Source organism: Halichoerus grypus, chromosome 10 (genome assembly GCF_964656455.1).
Source record: "Halichoerus grypus chromosome 10, mHalGry1.hap1.1, whole genome shotgun sequence".
In the NCBI taxonomy this organism is placed as follows: Eukaryota; Metazoa; Chordata; class Mammalia; order Carnivora; family Phocidae; genus Halichoerus; species Halichoerus grypus.
The window spans coordinates 30,519,486-30,535,782 of record NC_135721.1 but is presented as its reverse complement, the minus strand read 5'-3'; the positions used below and the strand labels follow the sequence as shown (position 1 = coordinate 30,535,782).

The window sequence follows — 16,297 nt, the reverse complement described above, 5'->3', positions numbered from 1 at the left end:
CCTCTCCCACTTTCGGGGCAGGGCAACATTGCCAAGTCATCTCGCTAAGAGATTTCTTTACCATCCTGAGAGAATCCGTTTTCGTGTCAGGCGATTCCTATTTATGTCTAAACCTGAGGCTCTCATGTTGCAGAAATAGAAAATATCCAAGTACCACCTTCTTTCCCTTAAACCCAGACTCTCCTATTGTTCCCCCTGAAGGCCACATGGTGGGATGAGCCTCAAGTCAGATGAACCGTGGTTCTGTCACTACCAGCTGGGGGACCTCAGGCAAGTGACTTAGCCCTGAGCCTGTCTGTACCTTGGCCGGGTGAGGACCAAGAGGACCATTGTGAGCAGAATGTGGCAAAATTAGTTTCTTCGATATATTCAAAAGCCTCTATTGGGGTAGCCCTTAGCCTTCGGTGTGTTCAGCCCCTAAGCTTATCCGTCCGTTTCCAACACTTTAATCCCCCTCTTTGAGTGTGTTGTTGTCCACTAAGACACTGAGCTCGCCCAGAAGCCTCTTCTGAGCCTGCACAAAGGAAATAGTCCTTTCCAGGCAAGGTTTTTACACCAAAAACTGGCTTCTAGGCCCAAGGAGGCTGCCCCAGGGAGCGAGCATGCCCTGGACACTGCTTACAGAGGTGCCTGTGTTTGCCATCTTGTCCTCAGTCATCGGATACCAGTCTCCGCAGGAATTCACAAAAGGTGTCTCCAATTTCAGGGTACATATTTCTATCTGAGGTTGAGCTGTCTATCTTCTCCCTCCATGGACCTGGACCACATCCTCCCGGAAATAAGTGACCCAGCCTCCTTGTGGAGTGACCTATCCAGAAAACCTGCCTTCCTGGGTACAGGACGAGAACTGGGACAATACACGAGGGAGAGACGAGGCTCTTGTGACTTAAACAGAGCTGGTCAGGAGCCAAGTCATTAATGTTCCTACTGACTTCACTTTGGAGCAGTCAGGAGCTGTTTTTCTCTCATCTTCACTCCTCTCTTTTGTGTCTGGCAACCACTTTGATCATCAAGATGGCAGTTCACAAAAGCAGGTCCCTCCACACCTCCCCATAACTATTTCAGTGACTCTTTCCTCCTTTGTCTGGGGGCAGCCACCCTCACACCTGTCTTTGGGCCACCCTCTACCCCCACCTCATTTTCCTTGGAGCTGGTTTTAGCCATGGTTCTACCTACACAACTTTGCATCTCACTATCTCAGCACCAAAGTGCTAACAAACTAATTTAATGAATGTTTCCAAGCTCAGTGAGAGAAGACCAGAGGTATTCTTGACTCCCTGTTGAGTTCCTTGTGTAGTTCCAGGCATCCCATCCCTGACTTGGTGATTCTGATGTTGGAAATTTCTCAGAAAGCAGGAGATGCTTTTGGGTCAATGGGTCATTCAAGTAACCCTCCTATTATACTGGATACCAAATTCTCCATAAATTAAAGACAAAATTATGAGATGACCATCATGCTCATAAGCAAGAAATGGAATGCTGTGCACTGGTGATCGGGACCGTCAGGTGACATAATCAAAATGATCTAATGCCTATTTAGTGACATTATTTTATGTTTTCTTCCAGCCCTCATTACAACTCACATGGAGGAGAGTATCTTTCAATGTGACTTTTCTATGATAATGGATAGCTTCTCATAAGTCATGGTTTCTGTCTCCAAACTGTAGAGTGGTGGTCTTCACAGTATGATCTGGGAACCAGCAACATCAGCATCACGGGGCAGCTTGTTAGAAAGGCAAATGCTCAGGTCCCACTGCAGACTATGGGATTAGGAATTCTGAGGGGGGCCCAGCAGTGTGTTAGAACAAGCCCGCCAGGGAATCCTGATGCTCGCTCAAGTCTGAGAACCACCGGTGGAGAGTCACCCATTAACCAATTTATAGTCTGTTACCTGCTCTAGCTCAGAGCGCTGGTCTGCCCCTCTCCAGGAGGCCTCCCAGAGAAAATAAAATTCTTGTCAACCTTGTCTCTTCCCTAATCAACTTAACTTGTTTTGCCTGGAGTAGTGAGGTGAGGCGGGGAAAAGGGAAATGGCCTTAGGAACAGCAGGAGATGCTGAGAGAACCCTTGGAAGGAGCTTGCTCCATCCAGTTGAGGGCTGCGAGCAGAGTGAGCCTGGGATTAAGTTCTGCTGAGTTCAAACTGAACCAAAAGGGGGGCGCCTGGGTGGCTCAGTCGTTAAGCGTCTGCCTTCGGCTCAGGTCATGATTCCAGGGTCCTGGGATCGAGCCCCGCATCGGGCTCCCTGCTCGGTGGGAAGCCTGCTTCTCCCTCTCCCACTCCCCCTCTCTCGCTGTCTCTCTCTCTGTCAAATAAATAAATAAAATCTTAAAAAAAAAAAAAAAAAAAAAAAACTGAACCAAAAGGGAGACATGAGCACCCATTGTGCCCAGGAGGGCTCCACCGTCCCCAGACTGGGTTCCTTGCTGATCTGCCCCTCTCCATTCATCAATGTGAATAAGAAGAGCTGTATAAACGTTATTTATTGGTGTGTGGCGTCTGGTTTTAAAGTAAGTCATGAACAGGACTTGTAATCATAGGGACGGTCTACAAGCATACAGCCTGTCTCTTGAGTTAGAGGTGATAAATTAGATATTATATTGGAATTATTTCTGCCAAAAGGAGGTGTTTATTTATTTTTTAATTTTTTAATTTTAATTTTAATTTTTAATTTTATTATTTTTTTATTTATTTGAGAGAGAGAGCACATGAGCAAGGAGAGAGGCAGGCAGAGGGAGAAGCAGGCTCCCCAATGAGCAAGGAGCCTGATGCGGGGCTCGATCCCAGGACCTTGGGATCATGACCCCAGCTGAAGGCAGACGCCCAACCAACTGAGCCACCCAGGCACCCCATTTTTTAATTTTTAAAGATTTAATTTATTTATTTGAGAGAGAGAAAGAGAGTGTGGATGCATCCATGCGCGCACAACCTGGGGGGAGGAGCAGAAGGAGAGGGAGAAGCAGGCTTCCCGTGGAGCAGAGAGCCCAATGCAGGGCTCGATCCCAGGACCCTGGGACCATGACCTGAGCTGAAGGCAGACACTTAAGCGACTGAACCACCCAGGTCCTCCAAAAGGAGGTGTTTAGAATCATACAATAGTTCCCACCAACAGAGTACTTCTTGTCAGCGTGACCACACCGGCTGATGAAGCCTGGGAAAACACCAACTACCTCATGCACCGGCTACTCATGACTCTTCAGGAGAGGTACAATTATCCTATTTACAGGTGGGGAAACTAAGGCTCAAAATGTTGAGTCAACTGCCTCTTAGAAAGGGACCGGTGCTTCAACTAAGCAGCGTCAAAAGCCTACAGGTTTAACCACCATGAGTCTAATGGGCCAGAATCTTCCTTCATTTGTTTTCCATGAAATCTCAGCTTCTCTGCTCAACTCCATCTTCTTGTCCCTCTCTCCCACTTCATCTCCCTCTTCTGAGTTTGCCAACAGTCTTTTCTCCATCCTGACGGAATGCTTTGCTTTTGGGGGTCTCTATGGGCTGCTCTTTGTTTGATCCATCCATAATTAACCCTAAAAATGATCAGAGGCAGAAATTTGTATTTAAAAAAATTTTTTGGTACTCTCTTGGGCTTAAAAAAGACACAATAGGTTTTGAATAATACTTATTTGCTGAATGTCGAACCAGCCAGTGGATCCCTCCTAGAGGCGAATGTGTTGGGCTGAGGTGCAAGTTAAAAGTAAACCAGTGGTTGCTGGAGCCCCAGATCAGTAATTCTCAAGTGCGTTTGGATGAGTGGACATGCCCCCCCCAGCCCGGGGCGGGGGGTACATGTAATTGGAGCCTGGCTGTGTCAACTATTCTCTCCCACGCTGATTCTTAATCCCCCAGGGCAGGGGCCAGGACACTGGTCTTTTCAAGAGGTCCACAGTAATACTTAAGGTTAGGCCAGTTTGGGAAATGCTGGCCGGAAGGAGTAAACTTTGGTTCTTTTTTTTTTTTTAAGAGTTTATTTATTTATTTGTCGGAGAGAGAGAGCACAAGCAGGGGGAGCGGCAGGCAGAGGGAGAAGCAGGCTTCCCACTGAGCAGGGAGCCCGATGCGGGACTTGATGAGGGACTCGATCCCAGGACCCTGGGATCATGACCTGAGCCAAAGCACTTACCCGACTGAGCCACCCAGGTGCCCCAAACTCTGGTTCTTTTATTGCATCTCCAATTACCTATTTCAGAAGCTCCCTCTGGAGATCCTGAGGCTGGGTTCCTGGGACTAGAACTTGAGAATACTGCTCTTTGAGCGGATGCCCTCAAACCCGGAGCATGCATCAGAATCCTCCTAAGGCTTGTTAAAACACAGACTGTGGGCCCCACTCCCAGGGTTTCTGATCTAGTTGGTTGGGGAATTTGCATTTCTAATAATCCCCTAGGGGACACTGACGCTGCTGGTCTGGAGACCACACTTTGAGAACTGCTTTGCTAGATCCTTCCATTGCATTGAAGAGTAAATTGGCCCTCAGCACAGACGGGAGAGACCTTTCTTTACTTCAAGCTAAGATGTATAAGGGTAGTGCCATCTGACATGCCCGGGCTTCCTCATAAATCACCAGGCTCCTTTAGTCCAGAGCTCTGCTCTCACTCCGTCCAGCAAATGTTCTAATTGCTATTAAAACCAGCTGTTGGGAAGCTCAGGCTCTAGGATTCCAGGACCCAGACGCTACGTACAACCCAGACACTGACTTTGTGAATGACCACAAGGAAGTCATTTATCTTTCCCTGGCCCGATTTCCCCCTCATCTGACAAAGGTGACATCTTGAGGAGATGAAATGAGAGAATAAATTCAAACCCATTCAGACATATTTAAAGCTCAAGGTACAAATGCTGGCCATTACCCTCAGTCTGTGCCTGGAGAGACAAAGAGAGTGGCTCCCGGGTCTTGGTTTTTCACTAACTGGGGTGACCTGGAGCCAGGGGTCTCCATCCGTCAAAGGCAAGGGATTGACCTGGGTAGTCTCAAATGTCACTTGTAGCTGGAGGATCGCAGGGTTCGACTCCCAACCCCAGCACCTGAGATTGGCTTCATTCTTATGTTGGTTTATCCAGACGTCTGTTCCTCCTCTTCGTCATGTTGTAATGCACGTTTGGGGCACCAAATACTCCATTTAAAGTACCTAGGATGTTTGGAGCAAGTGGGAAGAAAAAGTATCAGGGTCATTTAACACAGAACAAGGCCAAGCGAAAACGAAAAGCAAGCGAAGCGTGGCCGTGGACTTCTGCAGAGTGATCCGACTTACCTTGACCACAGCAAAACCTCCAGGGTGCAGGTGAACACAGAACAAAGAGAAGCAGGCAGAAGATGGGCGTGTGAGGAGGAATCCTCGCTCTCTTGACACGAGTACGCTTCAGAGGGCTCGGCGTCTCCCAGCCAGCCTGAGAGGGGCAGGGCAGGCGGCGGAATCCCTATTTCCCCAGCAGAAAGCTCTTGCTCTGAGATTAAATGCATTTCCCATAGTCCTCTGGACAGGACTTAGCTTGGAATCAGCTCTTTTATGAAACGTGGAAGGTCAAGAGAACAAGGGTCTCTTTCTGAGTAAACCCAGAGAAGTCCTGATTCACCAGCAGCTCCTCGGTGAAGGCAGAAACCCTGGCTTGTGCCCGGGGTGGAGAAAAGCGGAACAAAGGACTCTCACTGAGCTAATGGGAACTAGACCCGGAAGGGAATCTCTGCAAATGTTGCCTTTTACCTGTAGTTTGCAAGTTGCATTTAAAAATTGTCTACTGATTGGTTTAAAATTCATTCTCATTGACGTGTTTGTAAGTTCTTCTGTTTGAAAGGAGAGAGCAGGGGCACCTGGGGGGCTCAGTCGGTTAAGGGTCTGCCTTTGGTTCAGGTCATGATCTCAGGGTCCTGGGATTGAGTCCCGGATCCGGCTCCCTGCTCAGTGGGGAGTCTGCTTCCCCCTCTGCCCCACGCCCTCCCGCCCACTCTCTCTCTCTTTCAAATGAATAAATAAAATCTTTAAAAAAAAAAAAGGAGAGAGCAAAATCCCAAGGCCATTGTTTGGGTGGGAGGAGCAGGTTTTCAGACAACAAAGGCTGAGGGTGGGGGACAGGGGGCTGCAGCTGCATCAGCCTTAATCTGGGGAACAATTTTTGGTTGTTGAGGAATGGTATGACAATTAGTGAGATGTCATTAGAATACACAGAATATAAACAGCTATGAAAACAAAGTTTTGCAGTGTTGAGGGACTGACTGATAGTAAGATAGAATACTCAGCCATGATCACTAGAAAGACAACTGGTGTGCAATTGTATTGTAACTGTCTGTTTATTTGTCCACACCCCCTTGTCTGCACCTTAAAAATGTCCTCTTTGGGATAAATTGGTTTCACCTTAAATCCATTTTGGAACAAAGCAGGGATAAGCATGTTACTGAATGAGTGGCTAAATGAGAGAATCAAGGAGCAAATGAGTGAATAAACCAATGATCAAAACAGTGAACCGACAAACAGACTAATAAGAAACACATACGTCAGTAGCCTCTTGTCTTGTCCTGATGGATTGAGGCCATGGGCAGCCCTTGCTCTGGAGCTTTTCTTGCTCTGCAGAGGTCTGTAGTTGTCCAGTGCGATTTTGATGGGGACCAAAGGAACGAGACTGGGGTTGTCAGCTCGATTCACACAGGAGCCACGGAGTGTTGCTCTGCCTTGTGGCCCAGGCTGCAGCGTGGAACCAGACCCAGGTCAAGCTAATCCTGACAGATGATGGCGTGAGCCGTGTTTGCCTTCTCAGGGCTCCTCCTTGTGGAGCCATTTCTCTTCTTCCTACAAGGCCAGAGCCATCCATGCTGCATGTCCCAGGAGCATATCCCTGGCTGGGTCTCTCACAGGACTGACAGTCCCATGCATCAGCTGTTCCCTTGACCTAATTCATCACAGGTCTTCTCCCATGGTATTCTACTCAGCTCTGTGGACAGTGGGGAGGACCCAGTTAGGCTAGTCAACGGGAAGAGCCCTCTAAGAGGTGGAGACAGTCATGGTGTAAGTGTCAGGCCTAACTGAAAGCCAGAGGAGAAGGCGTTTCTGGAAAGATAGGCCACCAGATCCTTCCTTCTACAGGGTAGTTGTTTATGTGTTAGATACCAGGCCAGGTGCCATAGAAGATTAAATACAGACACAGATGGACAAACAGACACACACACACACACACACACACACACCTTCTCCCTCTAGAACCTTACAGATGAATGGAGGAAGCCATACAAATGCACAGAAATTATAAGTCAGTATATAAAAACAATCATTTTTGCTTTAAATAATGATTTGCTGATTCCTATAAAGAGTTGCTCTTGCCCCTCTTTTCTTCCCACTAACCTTTCTTTCCTTTCTACTTTTATCTGATTGCATGTTCCAGCTCAGGGACTTTATACAGAATAGGAGTTCCCCTGAAAAGCAAGAATAAGAAAAACAATAGCTTTTCAGTCAATTCTTGTTGGCAGGAAAACACCAGAGACGGGGAGGGTCATGGAAGTCGGTGAACTGTTGCTCCTGGCAATTGAAATACTTAATTTGTCATCTGAAAATGAGAAGTCAGGACTGCCCTGGAGCTTAGCTAAAAACCATGGGGTTACCTGAGGTCTGGAACTAGGTTGCCAGGAAAGGAGAAGGGAAATGACCCAGTGGGGCCAAGGTCAGCAAAGGCTTCCACGAAGCACGGAGCTTATCTCAGTTCTTCTGTGTCCTGTCTCCAACTTCGGGAAGTCATGCTGCTTCTCTGGACCTCCATTTCTTCATTTGCAGAACAGCCATAATATCTACTCTGTGCACGTCACAGAGCTGACCTAAGGATAAAATGGGTTAACATATGCACATGAACTCCATCCTGAGCACACAACATCGTACGTAGTGGCTGCTCATTTCAGGGGAACTCGTGTTTCCTGGTTTGCTGGAAAAGAGGTGAGATTGGCAAGTACTCAACACTCCATTAAACCAGAGAAGTGATCTTGCAGTTTCCTCACAAACCATCCAAGGACTCAAACACCTTTATCAGGCATCCTCTCTGGTGTGATGTACATGATTTAATTTAATTATCTGACCAACCCCACAAAGAAAATATTTTCTTCTTCCTCAGGCAGAGAGAGAAACCAAAGCTCAGAAGAGTTGACTATACCGTGCTTGAGACCACATGGGGATTCTCAGATCTGTCTGACTCAAAGCATATTCATTTTTCACTGTGCCCCACTGGCTCACAGCTTTGATGGATATGTGAATAAAACCTAGGCCTTCACATGAAGTCACCAGGACCCTATACACCCCAATAGGCCATGGAGAAATGAGAGAAGAGATAAAACTGGTATCTCTGGAAAAGTCACCTCACCTCAGGACTGTTTGTGGAGACAGCTGAGGGCTGATGAGAGGCCCCATGTCCACCAAATGGGCTTCACCTTTTCATCCTCTCTCTGTCTCTCTCTGTCTCTGTCTCTCTCCGTATCTACTTCAGATGACCTCAAAGCCAATGGTCCACAAAACACCTCTTCCTGGCCTCACATAGGTCTCTCAAACTGCCCAACTGCCCTCCAGCAGCCAGGCCAGATGGGCACTGGAGGTGGAACCTAGTTTGGAAACAGCTTGAGAGCTCAGCAGGGGTGGGCTGGGTGAGGGGCAGGCTGCACTCTATCTCCCTTTCTCCACGCAGTGCTGCCTCCTCCTCCTGGCCTGCTTTCTGATGTCCCCAAGGCCTTTTCAAGTAGGGAGAGTGGAAGGACAGAGCGGATGTGGCCAATCAAGAAACGACATCTTTTAATCAGGTCATCCAGGCAGCCCCTTGTCTAACCCGGCTGGCTCTGAGCCTTTTGCCTGGGGATCATTCTGTTTTGTAACAGTAAAGCTGACCTCAAGCTAGGCCACTCTGTCCAGATCCTTGTTTGATCTAAACAAGCACAACAGCTATGTCACCAGAGAGTTCTGTCTCGCTGGCAGGTCTCCAGAAGGGTGTGTTGCTGCTTAGCCAGAGGATTCAGCAGAGAGCCTCTCCCCTGCTTAGGTCACCAAGGGTAAGAGCCTGCTGATGGATTTTCCTTGGGTACAGAGGATCCTGATTTTCTAGAGCTATGTAAAAAGGAGACTCATACAACTTGTAAGAGATGCATCAAGTTTGCTGAATAGAAGGGCATTATGCAAAAACCATTTTGCATTTTCATGACCAATCACTGTTAGAAAACACAAGCTTTTGGATAAAGAAGATGTGGTGTGTGTATATATGGAATATTACTCAGCCATCAGAAAGAATGAATATTTACCATTTACATTGACGTGGATGGAACTGGAGCATATTATGCTGAGAGAAATAAGTCCATCAGAGAAAGACAATTATAATGTGGTTTCACGCATATATGGAATATAAGAAACAGTGCAGAAGATCATAGGAGAAGGGAGGGAAAACTGGGAAGAAATCAGGGAGGGAGATAAACCATGAAAGATTCTTTTTTTTTTTTTTAAGATTTTATTTTATTCATTTGACAGAGAGAGAGAACGTGAGAGGGAACACAGCAGGGGGAGTGGGAGAGGGAGAAGCAGACTTCCCATGGAGCAGGGAGCCCGATGTGGGACTCGATCCCAGGACGCCGGGATCATGACCTGAGCCAAAGGCAGATGCTTAATGACTGAGCCACCCAGGCGCCCCAAACCATGAAAGATTCTTAACTATAGGAAACAAACTGAGGGAAGGTGGGTGGGGGGATGGGGTAATTGGGTGATGGGCATTAAGGAGGGCACGTGATGTGATGAGCACCAGGTGTTATACATTACTAATGAATTATTGAACTCTACATCTGAAACTAATGATGTACTATACGTTGGCTAATTGAATTTTAAAAAAGTAAAAAAAAAAGAAAGAAAAAGAAAACACAAGCTTTTAAAGCTAACATCTAAAAAAGAAACAAAAGCTATAAGGACCAGAAATAAACCTAATAAAATGTATGCATGATCTTTATGAAGAAAATGATAAAACTTCATTTATTTAGGTATTCTTCAATAGATGAATAAGGTGTTCATGATACAAAGGTTCACAGTCATTTCAATTTTTCCTAAATTAATTTATAAATTCTACGTGACACCAAACCAAATCTAGGCAGGGTTTTTTTTGTGTGTTGTAACTAGACAAAATGATTCTAACCTGGCTGTGAAAAAGCAAAGGGCCAAAAGAGTTATAAAATTTTGAAGAAAACAAGATGAGTGACTTGCCCTATAAGATTCTAAGACTGACTAAATTAAGGCAGTGTGGTGTTGGCCCAGAAAGAGACAAATAGAACCAATGAGACAGAACAGGTGTTCCCCAGACAGATCCCTCTACATGGGAAGACTTGATATGTGACAGGAGTGACATCCGGATCCATGGAGAAAGAATGAATTGTTCAACTAATGGCACTGGGAATTTGCTAATCCATACAGAAACACAAAACCAAAAAGAACCCATTAAATTCTAGGTGAAAAATTTGAAAAGCAGAACTTTTGGACTTCTAGGAGCAAATATAGAAAACTTTCAAGATCACAGTGTAGGCAATACTTATCTGAAAACACAAAAAGAACAAGCCATAAAGAAAAGTAGTGGTAAATTTGACTGCATTAAAAATGTAAAGGCTCTTTTCATCAAAAGATGCCATAAGGGAAAGGTAACAAATCGACAAGCACAAAGTAGGAGAAGATCTTGGCAGTGTGGCGGCCATCGGAGTGTGTTGCTCAGTTTCCCTTCTAGAGAGAAGCACCTGCCAGGTGTGTGACTAGAGGACAGCCTGTAGCTGTTGTGCCCTTGAGATCCACCATAGGGTTCAAGTTGAGGCCATGCTCTCCCTGATCTGATCCCCACTAAAGATTGAGTGTGGCTGGAGAACCAGAGCTGAGCCATTTCTGCCCAATGTCGAACTCTTTCAAAAGGCAAACTTCTAGGGCTCAGTAGCTGGGCAGAGACTTTCTCGGAGATGCCCAACAGTGGAGGCTCTTCCTACCCAATCCTCCTTTCTTTTCTCTTCCCCTTTCCAGATAGCAAGATCTGCACTGGCATCTGAAGGCTCTCCCCAACCACTCCCACCCCCATCCCATTACCCTTCAGAAGCATTAGCCCCAATAATTGTCTTGCACTTTTTTTAAAAAAGATTTTATTTATTTTTTTGACACAGGGAGAGAGAGACAGCTAGAGAGGGAACACAAGCAGGGGGAGCGGGAGAGGGAGAAGCAGGCTCCTGGCTGAGCAGGGAGCCCGATGCGGGGCTCGATCCCAGGACCCTGGGATCATGACCTGAGCCGAAGGCAGACACTCAACAACTGAGCCACCCAGGCACCCCTGTCTTGCACTTCTAATTCCCTCTTGGGGTCTGCTTCTTGGAGGACTTGAACAGACATAGCCTATAAATGACCAAGGACTGGTATCCAGAATGTGTATGAAAACCAACATATAGATTGCTAAGATAAAAACAACTCAATAGAAAACCAGGTGAAAGGTATGAACAGGCAGTTCACAGAAGAAATCTAAAAGGCCAATAAATACAAGAAAAGATACTCGATCTTACTCGTAGTCAGGGAAATGTAAGTTACAGCAAACCAGATACCATTTTTATACCTGTAAGATTGGTGAAACCCCAAAACATTTGCAAAGTATTCGGGGAGATATGGAGCCACAGGAATATGTACTGTTGGTGGGAGGGCAAATACATGTGTCCATTCTGGATCGTAGCTTAGTAATTACAGTACTCCCTTAGTAAAGATGAGCAAGTACTCATCCATCAATTCCTCATAAGAGACTCTCCTGGGTATGCATAAGGAGACTTGTAGAAGACTATATTGCAGAATTATTTGAAAGAGGAAAAGAATCCAGGACAACCTAAATGTCTACCAAGAGAAAAATGGATGAACACAATGTGGGATAGACATGCTAAGGAATATCACAGAGCTGTGAAAATAAGTAAACCAAAGCAAAAACTTCCATATGGAACGAAAGTGAAAAGCTGCATTTGGGCTGTTAAAAGTTCTAATAATATTTATTTTAAGAAAGTTAAAAAAAAAAAAACAGAGAAAGAGAGAGAAAAAGAGACACTTGTTTATCCTCTAGTCTATAACCAAGTTGGCAAGTACTTTTGACATAATTTGTCTTGGCCACACTAACTCTTGAAGGAGGCTATGATTTTGTAAGTTTTTCATCTATCAAAAGCAAACGGGAAAGGGCCGTTGTTAACAATTTTTTCTCATCAACCGTTGGAATTGCTAGAGGTTTGGTGGTACTCTCTTAAATGCCTGCCCCCCTTGAGTAGGCCTGGCATTCGGGGAGTATGAATGGGAAAGGAGAGGTGTGGGGAGGGGCCTTTGATGGGGGCAGAGGTGAGGTAGGTGTGGGAGGGCTGTGGGGGGCCCAAGTGTGCACCCCTGCTGGGCAGCTGCCACACCGGCCCTGCCATGGGCTAGCATAAACTGATAGTCCAGCTGCCGCTCATGTGTGTTGTGCTGGAATCCTTACTATGTGCAGGAATCCTGCTCTGGCCAGCGATGAAATTACAGACAGCAGGGTCCAGCCTCGCCTAGGTGACCCAAGAGGGGAAACCTCTTTTCTGGATCCTGGCTTTGGAAAACCTCCCAGGCCTCTTTGCCAGGGCCTTGTTCCTAGTTGCATTCCTGATCTGGGACCGACTGTGGAGCACTGAACTATTTACTGGCGCCTCCGTGTCCGTAGGAGAGTGTCCCTCCACTGACTTGGCCACCGCACCTTCCAATCGAGTCAACAGTAGGTAACACAAGGGTCCCCCTTTATCTGCGGGTTCAGTTACCATAGGTCAACCTCAGTCTGAAAGCAGATGATCCTCTTTCTGCCCTATCGATAGAGGATCAATAGTTGCCGAGCACCGTGCCATAACTCCTGCATTATCCGCCTCACTTCGTCTCATCACGTAGGCACCTTATCATCTCCCATCATTACAGGAAGAGAAGAGCGAGTACAGTATAATAAGATATTTTGAGAGAGAGACCACATTTGCATAACTTTTATTCAGTATACTGTTCTGATTGTTCTATTTTATTGTTAATTATTGTTGTTCCTCTCTTACTGTGCCTAATTTAGAAATTAACTTTATCATAGGTATGTATGTAGAGGAAAAAGCATAGCATATATAGGTTTCAGTGTTATCCACGGTTTTAGGCATCCCCTGGGGGCCTGGGATCATTTCCCACTAGTCAAGGGAGCTACCGTAAGCACGAAGAAGGAGCAGGATCTGAGCTAGGGCCGTCCATGAGCTGACCAGATCGGGTCTGGTACCCAAAGACTTTTCAATCAAAGGGAGTGTATCTTATTTTATTTTTTTAAAAAATCTGATTCAGAAATATTTACTGAGTCTTTCAACGTACTTGGGGGAAAACATGGAACAAGATTCTGACCTTGTCCCCAAGGCATGCAAAGCTCAGAGAAGACAGACGAGGGGACAGGCAGTTACAAGCAGATGAAGTAAGGGCTGGGGCAGATGAGAGCGGGGCTCCACGTGTCCCCTGGGACCCCATCTAACCTGAACCTGGAAGTCTGAGACGGCTTCTGGGGAGATGACAGAGCCACTGGGGCGGAAGGACCACCACCTGGCCAGATGCTCTGTGTGGGGGTTGGGGTGCAGTGAGGGTGACTGTTAGGATGGTACAGAGAGAAGCTTCCAGACAGAGAAGAGAGCCAGGAAAAGCTTGGTGGCAAAGAACAAGGACAAAAGGAAATCGTGTGGCCAGAAATGGTGTAGAGGGGGAAACCCTGGGGTGAGGGAGGGCAGGTGAGAGCCTGGGAATGAAGGAGTCCTTTCCCACAAGGGGGCCATGGCAAGAAGCACCCTTCCCTTCCCTCTGCTTCTCTTTCTTCTCTCCCTCTTCTCTTCTCCCCTCATTAAATACTTCATGATCCGGCCAGGCATTGGCAGCAGATGAGAGATGCTGGTGACAGAGGTGTTGGGAAGAGCCGTGTGATGGGCAGAATAATGGCCCAAATGGCAGAAAAAAGGAGTTTACTTGCTAATCCTGGAATCAGTGACTGTGTTACCTTAAAAGGCAAAGGGGACTCTGCAGATGTGGTTAGATTAAGGATCTTGAGTTGGGGAGATTAATCTGGATGATCTGGGTGGGCCCAAGGTAATTGCAAGAATCCTTAAAAGATGGAAGGTAGAAGGTCAAAGTCAGAGGGAGATTTAGAAGATGCTGCGCTGCTGGCTTTCACAACGGAGGAAGGGGCCAAGAGCCAAGGAACGCAGCAGCGTCTAGAAGCCGGACCGCACCAAGGGGATGGATTCCCCCTAAAGCCTCCGGAAGGAACGTAACTCTGCCGGCACCTTGATGTCAGCCGGGTGAGACTTAGTTTAGGCTTGTGACCTCCAGGAACTGTAAGATAATAAATTTGTGTTGTTTTAAGCTCCTAAGTTTGTAGGGATTTGTGACAGTAGGAACCGGAAACTAATATGAGGTGAACAGATTCTAGGTAAATAATTTGCTTAGAGAGAGGAGGTGGAGAGAGGCCTCCTGGGGTTTCTGGGTGTGAGTTAGGGAGGAGGGCTGGTGATCACGTATTGGTTTTGGACACGTTAGGTTTGAGCATCCATGGGGGTTCAAAGTAAAGATGTCCAGTAAGCAGCTGTCTTCCTCTTGGGTCAAATGGGCAGATTTCTGTTCAGCACTCCGGGATTCTCCATCTTATCCCTATTCAGGGGATAAACCAGGGGCTTAAAAAATGTTCCTGGGCTCCAACTCCCACTCTTTCTTCAAGCAGGGCAGGCCCCTCCTACTGGTTGGGAGCATTAGGGTCTGCACGCAGCCATGTCCATGTCCCAGCAGCGACCCTGCCATCTGGGCTAGGCCAGCTGTCCGAAGCAGTGTCCCCACTGGCCCAAAAGGCCTCAGTGCTAGCCGGTTGTCCGAGCAATCTCCCTAGCCTCCCTTCTCCCAGCCCTTCTTTGTCCTGACTCATTCTTCAGTCCTGACTCGTTCTTACCCTTGCTCTTTCTCTGCTTCTCCCACTCAGATTTTGGCCCTGCAAGGAGGCAGCCAGCCTTCCTGACTCTGCTCTTGGCATTTGAACCTTAGCTTAATGTTGCTATTTCAGGATTAGAGGACCCCAGCCCAGCTCCCCAGCTCTTGCACATACTGTTCTCTCTGCCTGGAACGCATTTCTGGAAGAAACCACTGGGTCTGCTTGACTCACCTTTCAAAGCACTTCTGCAGGCTTTTTGTATACGGATGATGGTTTCTTTTTACGTAGCACCTGGATCGTAAATTACATGGATCGTAAAGGACTGTTTATGAGCCTGTGTCCCTCTTGACCACGAGCTACTTGTGAAGAGGGACCCCGGTTTATTTATTTCAGGATCCCCTGTACCTAATAGGGTAGGTGGTTCAATCGATGTTTTTGTTGAACTGAATGAAACCCTTCTAGATTGCCTCTTTATGCCTTCACTCTGATAGCTAGGGGAGCTTGCACCAGCAGGCGGGGTCCCCCCCCAACAGCGAGCGCACTAATTAGCAACAGGTGAACAGGAGTGCTCTAATCCGTGTGCGTCACTTACCTAACAGAGCCTTCTCCTCCTCAGCCTTCTGTTCCATTCTCATCTCTGCCTGCCAGAGGCTGCGGGGAGCACAGAGATCTTGCCCCCCCCCCAACAGATACCTGTCTTTGGCCTCCCTTCCCTTGGGCTTGACAATGTGAGCCAGGCTGGAAGGCATTGCCTCTGTCTTGGAATGCCCTGGCAGGTCTGGAACCCAGAGGAGAGCGTCACGTGGAATGTGTGGCTGGGGGGAGGGACGGGATGGGGCCAAAGGGTGACTGACTGTAGCTGAGTCTCTAGGGCTATAAATTCCATTTTCCCTAGGAGTGGGGCAGGGAATCAGTGTTGAGAAATGCTAGCATAATTGACCTTGAAAATGAAAAGGAAATGGGAAGCATATGAGCAGTCTTAGCGGTTACTCACCTGTCACGTGCGGCCCTCCAAGCTCTTATTTCCAAAGAGAAAGACGAGCTGGTGCAGGTCTTAAGGACACTTCTCGGTTGCCTTGCCAGTTCAGGGGGCTCTGTTCGGAAGGAGGGAGCCAAATGCAGCTGGAGCCCGGTCCCCCTGCAACTCTGTCTCTTTTTTAATTTTATTTTTTATTAAAAAATTTTTTTTATTTAAATTCAATGTAGTTAACTAAATATAGTGTGTTATTAGTTTCAGGGGTAGACTTTAGTGGTTCATCAGTTGCATGTAACAGCCGGTGCTCATTACATCAAGTGCCCTCCTTAATGCCCATCATCCAGTTACCCCATCCCCCCACCCACCTCCCCTCCAGCAAGCCTCCGTTTGTTTCTT

At 47.0% G+C, this 16,297-nt stretch overlaps 2 long non-coding RNA genes across 4 annotated transcripts; both read right to left on the bottom strand.

Annotated features, from left to right (window-relative positions):
• Positions 1 to 4,791: 4,791 nt before the first annotated feature.
• On the bottom strand, positions 4,792 to 5,932 carry LOC144379205 (uncharacterized). Its single transcript, XR_013441656.1, has 2 exons — positions 5,247 to 5,932; positions 4,792 to 5,123 (listed from the first exon to the last, which is right to left on the bottom strand). It is a non-coding gene; the product is annotated as an uncharacterized LOC144379205 (long non-coding RNA).
• A 1,281-nt stretch (positions 5,933 to 7,213) lies between these two features.
• LOC118519009 (uncharacterized) lies at positions 7,214 to 15,575 on the bottom strand. Of its 3 annotated transcripts, XR_013441653.1 has the most exons (3): positions 8,329 to 8,670; positions 7,583 to 7,792; positions 7,214 to 7,396 (listed from the first exon to the last, which is right to left on the bottom strand). It is a non-coding gene; the product is annotated as an uncharacterized LOC118519009 (long non-coding RNA). The 3 variants fall into 3 exon arrangements; XR_013441654.1 differs by lacking the exon at positions 8,329 to 8,670 and adding an exon at positions 15,518 to 15,575 and having other exon boundaries at positions 7,214 to 7,792; XR_013441655.1 differs by having other exon boundaries at positions 7,214 to 7,792.
• Between the last annotated feature and the right edge of the window lie 722 nt (positions 15,576 to 16,297).